This window comes from Saccopteryx leptura, chromosome 5 (assembly GCF_036850995.1).
Source record: "Saccopteryx leptura isolate mSacLep1 chromosome 5, mSacLep1_pri_phased_curated, whole genome shotgun sequence".
Classification (NCBI taxonomy): domain Eukaryota; kingdom Metazoa; phylum Chordata; class Mammalia; order Chiroptera; family Emballonuridae; genus Saccopteryx; species Saccopteryx leptura.
In genome coordinates this window covers 189,403,011-189,421,313 of record NC_089507.1, presented here as the reverse complement: position 1 = coordinate 189,421,313, position 18,303 = coordinate 189,403,011, and the positions used below count along the sequence as shown (strand labels likewise).

The 18,303-nt window shown below is 41.0% G+C and overlaps 1 protein-coding gene across 2 annotated transcripts in view; it reads right to left on the bottom strand.

Annotated features, from left to right (window-relative positions):
* Positions 1 to 18,303, bottom strand: part of PAK5 (p21 (RAC1) activated kinase 5) — a 278,473-nt gene that overhangs the window by 152,695 nt on the left and 107,475 nt on the right. For both annotated transcript variants that reach the window (XM_066387157.1, XM_066387158.1), the window contains exon 2: positions 11,298 to 11,445. The gene's annotated coding sequence lies outside the window, so the exon portion shown is untranslated. The remainder of the gene's footprint in view (positions 1 to 11,297; positions 11,446 to 18,303) is intronic.

Sequence of the window (18,303 nt, the reverse complement as noted above, 5' to 3'; positions counted from 1 at the left end):
ACAATGGCACTGGTTGAAGCAGTGGCCCCAGATGGGCACAGTATCGCCCCCTAGTGGGCTTGCTCTGTGGATACTGCTCGGGGCACATGCGGGAATCTGTCTCTCTGCCTCCTTGCCTTTCAATTAAAAAAAATTGTCTTTTTACACGTCAGACTATGAACTATGTGGAAATCTTTCTAAAAAGTACTAGATACTAGCCAGCTTTCAAGAAATGACTGAAATTAAGAGGGACAGCTCAGCCTATGTAAACCTCAGTGTTAAATGTCCCAGAGGACACGCATGGAGAGGGAAGCTGGCTGGGCTTGCTTCGTCCAGTGCCACCTGCCTCGGGATGTGCGCCCACATGCCCAGTCTCTGATCAACATCTACTAACCCCCGTGAGCAGGATATGTGACAATGATAAAAGCAGCCCCTCTGATGTGTTAAATTAAATACTCCTTGGACCAAACTCAATTCCATTATGATTGGTGCACTGGGAAGTTACTAACTCTTATTTAGCAATTCTCATGTGGAGCCAAAGTTACTTTATTTGGGTAGGACGTAGTCTAGATAATCTGAAGTTTCCTGACACTAAAGTACAAATATATCCTGGATACATTTTTAAAATAAATCAGCTCACTAAATAGTAAAGAAAATATCTGCACACCCCGTGTCCCACCAGAACAAATGACAGAGAAATGGAACTGGGAACCATATAGAGAGTAAAGTAATGAAAAAGGCAGGAGAAATCTAAGGGAACATGGCAATAAAAACACTGACATGTAGGCCCTGGCCAGTTGGCTCAGCGGTAGAGTGTCGGCCTGGCGTGCGGGGGACCCGGGTTCGATTCCCGGCCAGGGCACATAGGAGAAGCGCCCATTTGCTTCTCCACCCCCCCTCCTTCCTCTCTGTCTCTCTCTTCCCCTCCCGCAGCCAAGGCTCCATTGGAGCAAAGATGGCCTGGGCGCTGGGGATGGCTCCTTGGCCTCTGCCCCAGGTGCTAGAGTGGCTCTGGTCGTGGCAGAGCGATGCCCCAGAGGGGCAGAGCATCGCCCCCTGGTGGGCAGAGCGTCGCCCCTGGTGGGCGTGCCGGGTGGATCCCGGTCAGGCACATGCGGGAGTCTGTCTGACTGTCTCTCCCCGTTTCCAGCTACAGAAAAATACACACACACACAAAAAATAAAAACACTGACATGTAGACCAAACTGTAGGCCCTTCACAAAGCAAGGCAGGGCAGGTGAGCCCAAGAGCCAGAACCTAACATGGAACTTTGAAAAAAGGTGAAAGTTACTCCTGACTCTGTTTACAGGAAACAAAGCAGTACTTTCCATTAGAAACATCCCCAATTTAGACCCTAAAGATCCCCATATATACAATCAAATACTACCTACCACACAAGGAAAAACATCACCAAAAAATGAAAGTTGACAAAATAGCAAACTGGTTTCTATACCCATGGCACTTAGTATATCATAATTAGCAGATAAGTACAAAATAACAATGTAATAATTAAAACTGGGTAAATATGAGCATGAGCTGTCATGATTCCTTTGCCTTCTGTGATCTGATTTAGATGTGGACACTTGGGGAGGGACCATGATATTCCATGGTTATATTCTCCTGATTTTTTTCCTCCTAACTATCCAAATTATGCAGCATCCTTGTCAGTTCAATTATTTTATCACAAAAATTTCCAGGCTCTCTTAGCCATTATCAGATCCCTATGGGTCAGGGCACTCTGACTGGCACTTGAATTTTGCTTCCAATTATGGTAGAAGTCCACCTTGCCACTAACAGTAAGTGCTGTTACTCAGTCTCTGTCGCTCTGGATCCCATCACTCCAGCAGTATTAGAAAGCTCAACTCGTAGACAGCTTCTCTAAACATCAACCGATGACAGCCTTTAGCTTTTCAAAGGTGCCAGCACCCCTCGCCTCTCCAGAAAATGCTTTACTGCTTTTTTGGGAATGAAGTGTCCTCTAGGCCTTTATAGTCAGTTAGGAACATGCTCAAGTGATAGGTGCTCAGACTGTACCCCAAACCATCCTAAAATCCATTCTAACCCTCTTCTCCGAGCCATCTAATCCATTTTCAAGACTGGGTCAGAGAGGCTGGGGAATTTCTTCTCCATTTGCTGTAGGTCATCATACCATATGGGCTTCAAAAGATTATCCTAAAAAAAAAACTATCAGGATCAGCTTCAAGTGTCCTTGACAAAAATGAGTGAATCTTCAGTTATGAGTGAGTTCCCCTACATCAATAAATCATCTCTGATCTGTCCTTAGTATTTCTCACCTTCCCCCCAATACATTCCAAGGCCACTCCCACAAGGGTTTCCTTAGTTCTAATGGCACATATTAGCCAGATACTTATATTTTTCAATGGGTAAGTTGCTTCTTCTCAGATAGGACCGATCCTTCTTTTGTTGAGACTGTACTCTAATTATGATCTTGAAGCAATTAGCAGTAGCAGAAAAGATCTTAGAGAGCAAGAATCATCTTACAAGGTACCTGCTTCAGGTGAGACCCCTGCACCCCCATCAGGTAAGGGAGGCTGTTCTTCTGTCAGGAGAGACAGGGATGGCTCCTGTCTTCCAGGGCGGTTTAGAAAAATTTAAGAGTTCAAGGTTCTCAGTAACACCTACACCAATGAATGCAACCTGGGTCTCAGCACGCTTGCCTGGGTCATGAGTTTGAAATGGGAAAATGGGAGATTTTACGCAGTCTTCTTTGCCACTTAGCCGGCCTTCAAGTCAACTCCTGGTCCTGAATGTCACCACAGTCTGCCCTCTAGTGACCAGAGACACGTCTCTTTCAAACCTGCCCTGAAGTAAGATGACAAATGGAAACTACCAACTTTTGTTAGAAAGCATGACGTAGTATATACGAATGTCAAATCACAATGTTGTACAACTAAAACTTACATAATGTCGTAAACCAATGTTACCTCAATTTAAAAAAGAAAAAGCTGCCACGGATGTCCTCTGGCTTTTAGAGCATGACTTAACTTGGCGATGAACTATCCTCAGCCTGACTTTTTGTTTTTGCAGGTAAAAAAAAAAAAAAAAAAAAAGAGTATGGGTAATAGTCACCCTCCTCAGCAATGCAAATAATCATCATAGCTCTAATATTCACTGTGTACTGCCACTGCAGAACCTCCCAACGCTTGACCTTTCACTCAAGTCTTATCCCAATTTACTATGGGTGAGAACTTAAGTAATTGTGATACTGCTGCATACGGGATTTATTTTCATTCCAATTTAACACACACACACACACACACACTACCTGCTTTCACACAGGTTAGTAAATCAGTGCACAAATCCAACGGGTTTCCTCTCTCCAACCATTTGTTTCAGCTCAGTTTCCCCAGGAAACTGACCCTGAGAAAAACGGTAATTGTGAAGGCCTTAATTGGACTATGCAATCCCCAGGGAGGAGAGGGAAGGAGAGGAAATGAAGCAGGGAAGGGCAGGCAGCAAGACAAGGTGATGCATTAACTGTCCTGGCCACTGCACTGCCCATAAAGAGACACAGCCGGTAGCCCAGTAAACGCGTCTACTAGATGACACGGGACGCCCCTAAACGTGCTGTGTAGGGCCATGTGCTGGGAACGGGCTGCCAGAGAGAAAAATGGGGAGGGACTGCCCCACTTCACCTCCTTCTCCGCACCAGCACGCTGCAAAGGATCTGAGTCAACAGTTCTCAGACAGGTACAATTTTGTCCCCCAGGGCAACATCCGAATAGAGATATTTTTATGTCTGGAGACTTTCTTTCTTGTCACACTTGGAGGAGCTACTGGCTTCTAGTGCAGAGAGAACAAAGATAATGCTGAACATATTATTATAATGCATTATAATAATGAACATATTACTATAATGCATGGGACAGTCCCCACAGCAAGATTTATTCTGTCCAAAATGTCATTCGCACTACTGTTGACAAACCCTGTTCTAGGTGCTGGTGACGCCAAGAGTCTACAGAGAGGTGTGTACGATGAGCCTGACCCACCAGCCCAACAGGAAAATGACAGCAAAGACAGAAGACATTTCCCAGGTGAGAACACAAACGGAGAACGAAACACGAAAAGGTGCAGAACCTCATTAGCAACCGGGGAACTCAAATCACGGGGAGATTCCATTTCACATTCAATGGAGTGGCAAAAATTAAGATATGAGAGAACACCAAGCCTGGGAGAACGGCTCTCAAGGGGAATTCCCATTTACTGCTGGTGGGGAGTGTGAACTGCCACCCTCTCTCCGGGAACACGTTTAGTATTATGTCGTAAAGTCGAAGGCATACTTATTTGAGGTGACTGCGCATGCCAGTTAACCTGAGATGGTTCTGGTTTTAGCGCTAAATACCTTGCAATCTGGGAGATTCCTCAGATCCAGGCAAACTGGGACGACTGGTCACCTATCCATCACAGACCTTAACAACCCATTTCTATGTGACCCTGAAAAATACTTGCATGTGTACTAGGAGATACACAAACAAACGATGGCGGTAGTTGCATAACACAAAAAATGGCAAAAAGAGAACTGTCGATTTACAGGACTCTAAGTCAATTGTGATATATTCCCACAGTGTAATATCACTTAGCTGTGAAAATGAACTTCAGCTACATGGAGCAACATGGGTGAAGCTTAAACACATAAATCTTCAGTGAAATGAGCCAATCTGAATCCTCACAAGTGTGAGATCATTATCATGAAGCTCAAAAGAAAATAAAGATTAATAACATATTTATATTTGGTTCTTTTATTATGATTTTATTCATTTTAGAGAGAGGAGAGAAAGAGAGAGAGAACGAAGAGGGGGAGGAGCAGGAAGCATCAACTCCCATATGTGCCTTGACTGGGCAAGCCCGGGGTTGCGAACCAATGACCTCAGGTTGTGTTCCAGGTTGATGCTTTATCTACTGCGCCACCACAGGTCAGGTGGTTCTTTTTTTTATAAAGCAAGGAATTGACACAAACTTAGGATAGTGGTTACCTCTAGAGGGGAGGTGGGAAAATGGAATGGAGGGCCATCAAATCCCCCCCCAAAATAAATTAATAAATTATTAGGTTCCCAGAGAGTGTTCACTGGATTTGTTATCTTTACTATCAGCTTTAACTGTTATTTACCTGGAGCTATGTTACCTTTTGTTTATTTTACCTCTTTAAAAATTTACATTTATTTCACTTTTCAGAAATAGATAGCAAAAGTTACCAATATATTTAGAAGAGAAAAATAAATGGAATCCAATCCCCAAGCCAACAACGGTGGATACTTTGGTCTGGCTTCTCCATTTGTGGGTCAGCGCCAGCATTTATTTCCATTGTCAATTTAGCGTTTGGCCTCCAAGGAGCTGGAGATGCTACTGTCAGCCTGTTAAGCCTCACACTGAAATCTGCTGCACCTGGAGACTTGGGAGCACATCCTACTTAAAACACGGGGCCAGGAAAACAATAAGAGTCACTGAGGAAAACGAAAATAAGCCTTCTATTTAATTTACACAATTCAGTCTCAGATTGAAAAAAAAGAAACCCAAACATCCATGAACTGAAAATTGCCATTTCACACACACACATCCCGATGGGAATGCACAGGCACGGATCCTTAATGTCGATAGAGAGGTGCCCCAGACTTGGCTTTGTGTGAGTCCAGTGCCTTGGAATTCCAGTTTGGGACCACAATGCAAAAGTCCTTGATAGGTTTCCACAAAAAACCCACTCACTATGCTTAGCCTGCTTATGGGAAGTACGTCACACAGAGAGATTCTAACACATAATCTGGATTTCCACCTTGGCTTCCTGAGGCCACCAGGGGAGCGGCTAAAAGGCTCCCACACTTAGGCCCACTCTCTACCCCAGGCGTCCCCAAACTACGGCCCCACGGGCCACATGTGGCCCCCTGAGGCCATTTATCCGGCCCCCGCTGCACTTCCGGAAGGGGCACCTCTTTCATTGGTGGTCAATGAAAGGAGCACATTGACCATCTCATTAGCCAAAAGCAGGCCCATAGTTCCCATTGAAATACTGATCAGTTTCTTGATTTAAATTTACTTGTTTTTTATTTTAAATATTGTATTTGTTCCCGTTTTGTTTTTTTTACTTTAAAATAAGATATGTGCAGTGTGCATAGGGATTTGTTCATAGTTTTTTTTATAGTCCGGCCCTCCAACGGTCTGAGGGACAGTGAACTGGCCCTCTGTGTAAAAAGTTTGGGGACCCTTGCTCTACCCCATACTTTTCTCCAACTGCCCACAAGGCATTGCTTCCTCCCCTCTTCCTTCCTTCCCTCCCTAACTCTTTCCCTGTATGAAATAAATACAAATTGTACAAATCCTTCCATAAGAGAAAAATCTTATAATCTTGTTAACCATATTACTGCACTAATCTGTCCACCATGCCATCCACTCACAGACCATTTGTTTGTCTTCCCATTTGTTTTCCTAAACATATTATTCCGTCCGCAACCGAATTCGGTGCATTTTACATATTTCTCGCTTTCTCTCCCAGTGCTTGACCTTCTCTTTCCTTCGCCACTATATGCCTTCATTGCCAACGCACCTGAGAGCATGATGGGCCATTATGTTTCTGTGTCTTTAAATACATACTATCTCTCTTGTCTTCCACTGGCTTCTTATCTTTCTGGCCGGCGAATGCCTGCTTACCCTGTGAACTTGAATGTAGAGGTATTCTCGGTAGACTGCATTCTAGATTTTCCTGTTCTTGCACCAATGCCCCTTTGACATGAGACCATGAAGCTCCTTTCACGGAGGTGGAGAGTTGATTTCCACGCAGCCTGGTGACTTTCCCTGGTGTACAGAGCGCAGAAGTGACTGTTCTGAGCCTATGCCTCAGGAAACCTGGCGCACTTTCCTTCACTCTCTTAACCCTTCCTCAGCTACCGTGTGAATAAATCCAGGCTAACCTACTGGCTCGTACTCCCTTTCTAGACTCTGATAGCAACAGCACACGTCCATTATAGCCCTTACATCACTGCATGTTCTCCTGTCTTTCTCTTCCAAACATGTAAGTTCCTTGAGAACAGGGGTGACTTTTGCTTTGTATCCCAAATTCAAGTAGCTACTGCCAACTCCTCAATAAATGAGTATCAGAAAAATATCAGTGATTAATTACTTAATTATGGATCACAATGATGCCCAAGGGATGGTTTTAGAGACAAACCAAAGTTTGAATCCCCGCTTTATTTCCTATATGTGTTATTCCAGAGAATTTGGTTGACTTTGCTCAACCTTACCTTCTTATCTATAAACTGAAGACTGGAATAATGTATACACTGCAGGAATGTGGTGATAAGAGATATATTTGCCATCCCTCAAGCTTGCATAGAGGGAGGGCTCAATAAATAAGAATTAAATAAGAAATGCACTAATAGTATTTAGTATAGTATATGGCTTACACTTATTCAATAAGTGATAGCACTTAGTAATGATTATTATCATTGTTATTATATCACTTCTCATAGCAAGAAATGTAGGTGTTCCATCCATATTCCTTTGGGATTTATCATTTCTGTGCATGCTGATGTGATGGGAGCTTCCAATGGCAAACACCTGGGACTCTGAGACTCTGCCTGTGGGTTTCCTATGGCTGCTGCTGCTGCTGTCCCCCTTGGTCCACATCTATGGCAGATCACAAATACCAGAGAGTTACATCACTCACTTCCTCCTTGGGGAGCAGCCTTCACCCAAGCCAGATGGGAGGAAGTGGCTACAAACTCCAATTTCCTTGCCTTTGGTTAGGATAAATCCAAAGTATGTTCTAACTGTATCCCAGAATTATTCAATGAGAGCATGTACTTCTTGGTCACAGTGCTGATAACCCACCTTTTCTTTCTGCCTTCTCTTCCTCATCTCATATCCATCCCTACTCCCCTACAAATACACACTGGCATCACTTCCCAAATAAACACTAATATCCAAAATTTTTTGTCTTACTATCTGATTTTAGGAAAACCATCCTAAGACATGACTATTCTTTCTGTTTTATTTTATATTTATTGCTCCAGAATCCAATTACTTCTTCCTAGCCTTTTAATGATCTCTCCAGCAAATCAAAGAGTTGTATCCAATCCAGTATATCAGTGGTCCCCAAGCTTTTTAGGGCCATGGACTGGTTTAATGTCAGAAAATATTTTCACGGACCGGCCTGTAGGGTGGGACGGATAAATGTATCACGTGACCGAGACAAGCGTCAAGAGTGAGTCTTAGATGGATGTAACAGAGGGAATCTGGTCATTTTTAAAAAATAAAACATTGTTCAGATTTAAATATAAATAAAATGGAAATAATGTAAGTTATTTATTCTTTCTCTGAGGACCGGTTCCAAATGGCCCATGGACCGGTACCAGTCCACGGCCCGAGGGTTGGGGACCACTGCAATATATGACAAGGCCAGTCACAGAATATGGTGTAACATTTTTAGGTCTTCTCAGATATATCCCATGGCTCAATTCTCTACATGATGAAGACAGGGTTAATTTGCAGTTGATCTTGGGTACCTCTGTGCTTATCTTGAAGGGCACTTGGAACCCAAGTATTGATTCTTGCCCAAGACAGAAGTGATATGCCTCAGCTAGTAATTTATAATATGCTGTTAAAAGTCCAAAATTCCCCTAGAGGCATCCTGTACCAGCTTGTTTACACTGTTTATTGAAACGGTATGGATTGATGGTTTGCACCTGTCTAACCTCTTTGCAAAGCCTGCTGTTAGCTACCAGAGCTGTGGGGTACAAAATATCCCTCAGTAAGCCTTAGCCTTAGCTCTGCTGAGACAAAGATGTCGCACATCTATTTTGGTCCATGATCAGGAGATGAAGTGCAGGAAGGACCCTGGGAGCCATCACGGGAAGTCTTGGTCTCTGGTATTTGCTGGGCTCGCTTTCTCTGGCTGGGCTATCCTTTCCTTTGCCTTTATTACAGCTTTACATGTTTTTCAATTACCTGACACTGTAGAATTGCTGCACTGAGGCTGTTTTCTGACAACCAAAGCCTTTCAATAAGAATCTGGGGAAGAGAGAGGAAGGGTTGTTACAGAACCCAAATTTAGAGCCATTTCCAAAAGTTGTGAGTCCTGGAAAGCAGAGTTTTGTACTTTGCTGAGCTCTTAAAATGTTTGGCTGAATTATCTTGAAAATTCTTCTAACCACAGACTTTGAGGTTGGTCCAAGCTCCAAAAGTGACCAATGGCCTCTTGAAATCTTGAACCTGCCAAGTTCATTGCACAATTCCTTGTTCTCACCCTCCTCTAGCTCAATGGTCCCATACTCCAATGCTGGAAGCTGCACTGAGGAGAGTGTTAGCTTCTCTGCTAAACATTGCTTAAGTCCACATAGTCTTGTGTTTTTAAAATACCAACTTTAAGAAGTATTTTAGTTTTTTTGTCAATGTTTCACCTAGGAATAATAGGTATAAAAGTTTCAGTTTTGAAGTCAAAGCCTATCATTCTTAAAATACTCATAGGTTTCTTATCAGGAAGAACATCCTTCACACCTCTTGTTCTCTGAGTAACAATGTTCTCAGAAGTCAGGAACCAGGCAAGGAAGAGGAGAGGAGTTGCAAAAGCTTCTGGAAAACTCCAGATGCCAAGTATTATAAGATAATCTGCTCAGTATATGAGATTTCAGGGAAGTGTTTTCTTGCTTTTCACAATTTGAAATCAACCTCCTCTAAGTTGCAAAAGTAGACCACAAACATATATACCACCAGATGTTCTTTGAAACAGCAAAATAAGTTACCGTTTGTTTACTGTCTACTAAAACACAAATGAACAGCATACACTTCATATGAAAATTAGAATTGTGTTCGGGATTCATAAAAAGCATCGGTGGTCATCTAGTTTAATCCAGCTGAGGTAGATGCAAAATATATTTTAAATCTATCCCCAAAGTCATGTCCCTAAGCCAGTTTACCATTATCTCTTAGCAAGGTGACAGCACCATGTTTTCCACTATTACAGAGCATCCTACCCCTTAGCTAAACAAAGCAGAATAGCCTTTTAGAAATATAATATAGACTCACTCTGTTAATAACACTCCAAGGGCTTCTATCTGCACTGGAGTAAAATCAAGACACTTCTCCATGTCTCAAAGGCTGTCCGATGGCCTTTCCTACCTCATGCTTCTCCAAATCCCTTCTCCAGCCATACAGGACTGCTTTCTGATCCTGGTTCGTGGCACAGAAAGTGTCCTATCTTCACACCTTTACCCAGAGGCCTCTCCATCATCCAACTCTCAGCTCCAAATTCTGAGCCATCTGCTGTGACACCCTCTGTCTCAGCTGTTCACCATGTTCGTAAACTTTACGCATGGCTGCACTTATTTATCATTCTTCATTTATTTACTTACTCACCTCCTCCCATTAGAATGGCCGCGCCTTCCGGGCCACACCCTTGCCTTTTTTGTTCACTATCATGTCCCTGGTGCTAGAGAACAATTTGCAGGCACATAACAGTCACCCCCCCCCAAAAAAAAAAATTGGTTGAATAAATAAATGTATTTTTCTACTTTTAAAAAAATGTTTCCATTGATTTGAAAGAGAAAGAGAGGAAGAAAGAGAAGCATCAACTCATTGTTCCACTTACTCATTCCATTTCATTGTGAACTCAGTAATAGCTTCTCTATGTGGTCTGACCAGGGATTGAACCTGTGTCCTCCGCATGCCAGGATGACACTCTATCTACTGAGCTACCTGACCAGGGTCCTTTTCTGTTTTCTCTTTTTACTACTGTATATTTTTCTTTTTTATTGATATATGATTTGATTTTTGTATATATTGTGAAATAATAATAAGTCTAGTTAATATCCCTCTCCATATATAGGTACAACTCTTTTTTTCTTGTGATGACTTTTAAGATCTACTCTCTTAGCAACTTTCAGATATACATCAGTATTATTAACAACAGTCACCATGCTGTGCGTTACAACCCCAAGACATCCCCATTTTATCCATTTTATAACTGGAACTTTATACCTTTTGACCTCTTCACACATTTAGCCCACCAACTACCCATTCCCTTGCCCTGGAAACAACCAATCTGTCTCTGTATTTATGAGTTCAGCTTTTTTAAAAGTTTATTATTTTTTAAATTCTACATTTAGGTGAGATCATATGGTATTTTGTCTTCTTTAGTCTGATTTATTTCACTTAGCATAATGCCCTTCAGGTCCATTCATACTGTTCCAAACAGCCAAATTTATTTCTTTTTTATAGTTGAATATAATTCCATTTTGTGTGTGTGTGTGTGTACATGCAAATTTTAAAATAAAATTTAAAAAGGAAATACCAGCACCCGGCATGTCCCCTACCTTTCCGTGATGGCCGTGGGTGAATCAGACTCCAGAGGACCGAGGCTGCTACTGTTGCGATACGTTGCGTTGGAGTTCTTCTGAGTTCTTCATTTTTCTCCAGTGTCCATTTTGGCAAGAGGTGGAAGCATTTCGCCACGGTGTATTTCTGCAACAACATGGCACCCACATGAGTCAGCATCCAATCAACACGGTGCTCTGTCTAAAATAAACATATAACCTCATTTTCTTCCTACCTCCCTACACGCATTTCCTCAGGTATGCCACAATGATCTCTGAATATAATCACCTGGACCGGACCAGGCAGCGTGAGACTCCCTGAGCGCCCTGCCTGCATCGGTCAGCGCACTCTCTCTAATCATTCCACGGTGAGTGCATGTCTCCAACGCTTGCTGAGCCCCATGGGGACAGGATCTATTCCTTTGGTCCCTGAATCTCTGGGGACTATCCCACTAACTTGTCATCACACATATTTAATACAATTGATTCTCATTATCTGCAGTAGTTACGTTCTATAGAGTTGCCGTGAACACTGAACCATTGCTCTTAGGGGAAACATGGGATTAGGTTTCTGCTAGTCTCTGCCCCAACATTTTCATCAATCAACCAATATATAACCTTATTTTACAGTTTTATGTGTATTTCTGTTTAAAGACACCTTACTTAATATATTCTCCATTTGTTAACATTCAACTCACAGCTGACGGCACTATAATTCATGCCTGAATAGAGCTTATCTAAGATATATACTTTCTCCATGGGGAACCACAGCATTCTTGCACTTAGAACACTACATAGCACTTCTGACTATGCTGGGGAGCCATTTCTAACAGCAAAGTCACCAACAAAAGGCACAGAAATGCAACTAATATGCAAAAGCGAATTTGCAAATACAAAGTCCGTAAATACTGAGGACTGACTGTATACCTATCAGCCGGGTCAAAGTTATATGTAGAATTATATGTTCCCAACTTTGCTTAGAGTTCAGCACAGTTCCGCTATTTAAGTGAGAAAGTAATAAACACTACTGATAGGGTAGAAAGAGACTAAATTCAGATTTCATATTTCATGAAAGACCTAGGGACTAAAAGCAGTAATCCTCTCTAATCTATTAAAAGGACAAATTCCTGATCCCAGGTCTTTTCTTCTTCCTCATATTAATCATTGCTCACCCAATTTTTAGAAAAGTGCATAGAAACTTCCCTGGAAATAATTACAGATGTAGAGTCCACCTTATTCACTATGGGAAAATTCAAACTGCTCCCAGAAGACAACTCCATTTTTCTCCTTGGACAATAATAAGAAATACCTGCTTTTATTTTATTATATGCAACAGTTAACTATAGATACAATGTACACACTTGGCAGGCTTATATTTTCTGTAAGAATGCCAGTACTCTGTGACATAAAAAATGGAGGCTTCACACTTTAAGTATCTACTTTCTAGTGCATTGAAAAATACTTAAGACCTCCTTAGGAATACAGATTTACGTTTTAAAGCGGTCGCAAAGATTTTCCAATTAAGTTTACTTCTCAGTGTTTTAAAGTGGTTAAATTTAACCTTGATTTATTTGTACTTCATGGAAAAAGCACCTTCTTAAAAGCATGCCCTGCATGTTAAACCACCACTGCTAAGATCGGTAGGACTTGCTTGAATGCAAAGTCGTAGGCAACAAGAAATCTTAGGAGGATTCTGAAGGCTAAGTTCTTATGTGCTTTTAATTTCGTTCAAAATAGGTTGCCAGATGGGAGAGGGATTGGGGGGGATGGGTGAGAAGATGAAGGGATTAAGAAATACAAATTTGCAGTTACAAATAGTACCCTCAGTATAAAGTATAGAACGGGGAGTATAGTCAATAATATTGTAATAACTGTGTATGGCATCAGGTGGGTACAAGATTTAGTGGGGGAATCACTTCATCAGTTATGTAAATGTCTAACCTCTGTGCAGTACACCTGAAACTAATATAATATTGAATGTCAACTATAATTGAAAATTAAAAAAAAATTAGTTCAAAATCAGCTAAAATATAAATAAATAGAATTTTCTTTTAGAGTCCTGTGATATTCTCTTCATATATTTCAGGATATCAGAAGATAAGTCATCTTGTCAGAAAATACAATTTCAGGATTCGTGTAACCACATGGGTCTACTGCATAAACAAAACATAATTTAATATATTTTACAAAAATAATACTTTGACCCAGAAAAATGAAATGAAATAAATGCACCTTATTTTTATACTTCTTTAATAGCATCATTATTATACTTTATATATATAATTAACTAATATTTACTTTGAGCTTATTTTGTAAGAATGAGCATTCCTTTTAATTTTCTATTTATTCTGCAACTAACCAAGTTAAGAATAAATAAGATGCTGGAAACTTACTTTAATATGTGCCTAGATCATCACTAAAACGCTCTCAAATTTCTTTCTCTTTAAACATGCCACTAAGGCCCTGGCCGGTTGGCTCAGTGGTAGAGTGTCAGCCTGGCGTGCAGGAGTCCCGGGTTCGATTCCCAGCCAGGGCACACAGGAGAAGTGCCCATCTGCTTCTCCACCCCTCCCCCTCTCCTTCCTCTCTGTCTCTCTCTTCCCCTCCCGCAGCCAAGGATCCATTGGAGCAAAGTTGGCCCGGGCACTGAGGAAGGCTCTATGGCTTCTGCCTCAGGCACTAGAATGGCTCTGGTTGCAACAGAGCAACGCCCCAGATGGAAAGAGCATCGCCCCCTAGTGGTCGTGCTGGATGGACCCCGGTCGGGTGCATGCAGGAGTCTGTCTGACTGCCTCCCCGTTTCCAACTTCAGAAAAATACAAAAAAAAATTTAAAAAAATAAATAAAATAAACATGCCACTAAGAAGCCATTATCTACATATCTCTGATGAAGCCCTACTGCCACTATTGACTTCAAAATAAAGTAGTCTGAGTGTTCAGTAGCCTGTGTTCAGATAATAGCTACACCATTCTGAAGCTATTGATAAAGAATATCTCAATATGAGGTACAAATGCCAATTAAATTTAATATTTAATTTTAATAAAATTTAATATTTCTAATTTTTAAGAGGAAATGGTTAGTTTAGAATCAACAAATATGGTTCTCCCTTATAGCAGCTGCATGGTTTGGGGGAAATTCATCATTACCCAAGTATGTTTACTCATCTGAAAATAGGAGAGGCGCACCATGTCCTGTAACATGATGCAGTCTTGAGGATAAAGTGAAAATGGCCTATGAAATGTTTCTGACTAATAATGAGTCCTTATGATAAAATGTTGGACCATGTTTTTATCAGTTACAAACCCAAACTCAGCAGCACTTTGGATAACTGAATTTAACTCTTAAAACCTCAAAGCAGTGACCTTTCACCTATGAATAATTTGAAAAAGTTACAGTTTACCCACATTTTGACTTACCAGCAAAATAGGCATCTTAATGGCTGTGATGTGTGCGTGTGTTAGAGAGTTAGCTCTCTATACCTATCAAGAAGCACAGCTAACTTGGTAGCAAACACATAACTCTATGCCCTTTTGTACATTTTGCTTCTGTAGATTCTCTGATAAGTCATCCCCTCAATATTGGGTACCTTAAACATCAGGTCAAGCAAAACCCCAAAAACCTCATTACAAATGGCACCTGGCTCTGAGATATACATACATTACTGGAGTCCCTGACCAAACTCTAGGATTCTATTTTACATGGAACAGAACAGAGTTACCATCAACCATGCATTCTAGGGTGAACTGTCTGATGCAGGTGCAGTTTAAGATGTTTTAGACCCAGGATGAAATGGACCCCATCAGCCCTGCAATCATAAAATGCTCGTTGCATTATTTGCCCTTTTATCCATTTCCCCTTGTACCCAGAGATGCAAATTTGTGAATGGTAGGTCTGATATGTGGTCTGAGCCATTATGTTAGAAAAGCAGGACTCTCTCTCTCTCTCTCTCTCTCTAAGAGAGTAGGCTCTGACTTTGGCCTTATTAATACTGAGTTCTGGCCAAATGAACTCCGATGGGTATGAAATCATGAAAGATGCTAAAACCTATCAGATGAAGTCTTCCAAGAACTCAGACAATGGGGTAAGAGAAAAATAAATAAATCTAATGGAGAAAACCTATGCTCAATTTAGTTTTCAAACCTTTTTTAAAATTTTGACTAAAATAGAATATGATCATCCTTCTTGAAAATACATCTTCACTGCTGTGCCATTTATAACAGCTTTCTCTTTGTGTATACTTTACAGTGTGGATAATTCCATCCCTTCAGCTAGAATGCTGTGCTCCTCATCGGATAGGCAAACTCTAGACACACAAAGGGTGTCATTACCAGGTTGGACAGTGTAAAAGCCAAGCAGAAAACAAGCCAGCAGAAACAGTTTAATACAAACCTTCTCAGAGGAGTTAAAAACAACATCACATTTGTGTCCTGTTGTTCATCTCTGTGATCTTTGACTTTCTATATAATGAAATATTTACAGCCAGAGCTTTGCACTCTTTCTTATTTCTCATTGTTAGAATAAGGTGAAAACAACATAACACAAACACTATAAAAATTTGAATAAATAACTTGGGGGAAGTTGAAAACCTAATCTACTCAAAAATGGATCCTTTCATTCAAAATCAAGATAACTGTAACACCTGGGACTGCATTTTTGCAATAATTTATTTATCCACTTGTCAATTGCACTGGGAACCTTCCTAGGAGCCTATAGAACTGCTTGTTGTCTTTGGATTTCCTCAACTATGGGTTGAGAACTATTTTGTTTTCAAGTAACAGTGAAATTTGATTTTTAAGAACAAGCTCATCTTTCCCTACAGAAAAATACCCTGTTTCGATGTCTGGCCTCCATGAGACATTGCCCTTGAGAAAATGGAAGGATGGAGCCTTTCAGGATGGTGAACTGTAAGTAATGCTCTCTTGTTTATGCTCTTTTCATCTGAAAGAGCAGTTTATAATATATTGGCTTTTACTTTAGCAGTAACTGTTCCTTATGCTGAAAAACCAAGTGAACAATTAAGTGTGAATATCCTGGTTTTCTGGATGAATAGAAAAAGCACTTAAAGTTTTTCCTTGCTAGCCGCCCCAGGTTCTAACCCCCCTGGCATGTACCTGCTTATTGAACTTAAGAGACTAAGCTGTTCTGTGTCTGAGCTTTCTCATTCTGAATCCAGGGTAATGACAGCCTGTACTCACGTGATAGCACAAACCCACACAGTTTTCAAGGGACTAAATGGTATGATGTGTGTGTAAGAACTTGAGACACTCTGAACCACTTATACAACCTTAGGTTTAGAAAAGTTATTTTAATTCCTAAGTGTTTGAGTTATAGAGAAATTAACTTAAAGTGAATCTGATACAGAAAACAGTAAAAGATAACAGGTCAAAACCTGGCGATAATGTCTCTGGAACATGAAGAATCTCTAATCTCCACTGCAGTGAATCGGTACCTGTCCGTGCTGATCCTGCTGAGCTCGATTCCCAAAGACAGAGGACAAGATAGAGGAATGGTGGGGAGAGGGGGAGAGAGAGAAAGACACCAGGAGAAAAGAGGCTTCCATGGAGTACATTCTCATCACCACTCCCTTCTTTAAAGCCAGGATGATCAACTGGGGGGAGGGTCTGAACATCAAGTCCCTGAGTTTATATAGGTGAAAAATTAGTAAGAGAAAGTGAATAATACATAAATAAGTGAACCACAAAATCAAGGCTCCCTCACCTGTACAGGCACATGTCAAGAAAGACGACCCTGATGGGTGAAAAAAAAATTTTTTTTAATTCAGAGCAGTCACTGTGGAAAACAGTATGGAGATTCCTCAAAAAATTAAAAATCAAACTGCCTTTTGACCCATCTATCCCACTTTTAGGAATATACCCTAAGAATACCATAGAACTATTCCAAAAGGAGAAATGCACCCCCATGTTTATGTCAGCATTGTTCACAATAGCGAAGATCTGGAAACAGCCCAAGTGTCCATCAGTAGATGAGTGGATTAAAAAGCTTTGGTATATATATATATACTATGGAATACTACTCAGCCATAAGAAATGATGACATCGGATCATTTACAACAACATGGATGGACCTTAATAACATTATATAGAGTGAAATAAGTAAATCAGAAAAAACTAAGAACTATATGAATCCATACATAGATAGGACATAAAAATGAGACTTCAAGAGACATGGACAAGAATGTGATGGTAATGGGGGGGGGCGGGGGGGGGCAGGGAGGGGGCAAGGAAGGATAAAGAGGGGGTTGGGGGAGGGGAGGGGCACAAAGAAAATCAGATAGAAGGTGACAGACGACAATTTGACTTTGAGTGAGGGGTATGTAACATAATCAAATGTCAAAATAATCTGGAGATGTTTTCCCTGAACATATGTACCCTGATTTATCAATTGCACCACATTAAAATTAATAAAAAAAATTTCAGAATTTAAAGACAAAGTGTTTAGTACTGGAGTATGCTCTTTCTAAGGATTATTGCCAAAGATGAAAAACCTAAGTGTAAGATTTCCGGGTGTTTCAGGATTTCTCTGAGTTGCCAACACTCAGCTACTAATTTCCCATCAATGTCCTCACTGGCTCTGCTTCTGTTACCTTTCCCGCACAATATGGAACGGAGATAAATGCATTATGAAGCCAAAGATTCACGGCCGCTCACTTGTTCACGGACATCAAGGCCCTGGGAAGGACCTTATACTATGTTCACATGGTTATATATTTTTGCAAAATGTGCAAATATAACATATTTTAACAGCAAGTGGTTAAGACAGCTGTCTCTTTGCATTCCAACTTCCTACATCACACTTCTCTAGGTGTTGTGTGGAGTTGGGGTGGCTAGAACTATTCCGGGGCTCTCACTAAAAGAAAACTTGAGCTGTGGATGCTTTTGGTTTGTAATTAAAGAAATCTGCTTCTGTGTTGTGCAGTCAATTTCCATTTCAGTTCAGGTTTTGCTAGTCATCCCAACATGGCAACCGCTTCCAGCTGTTCTCTGA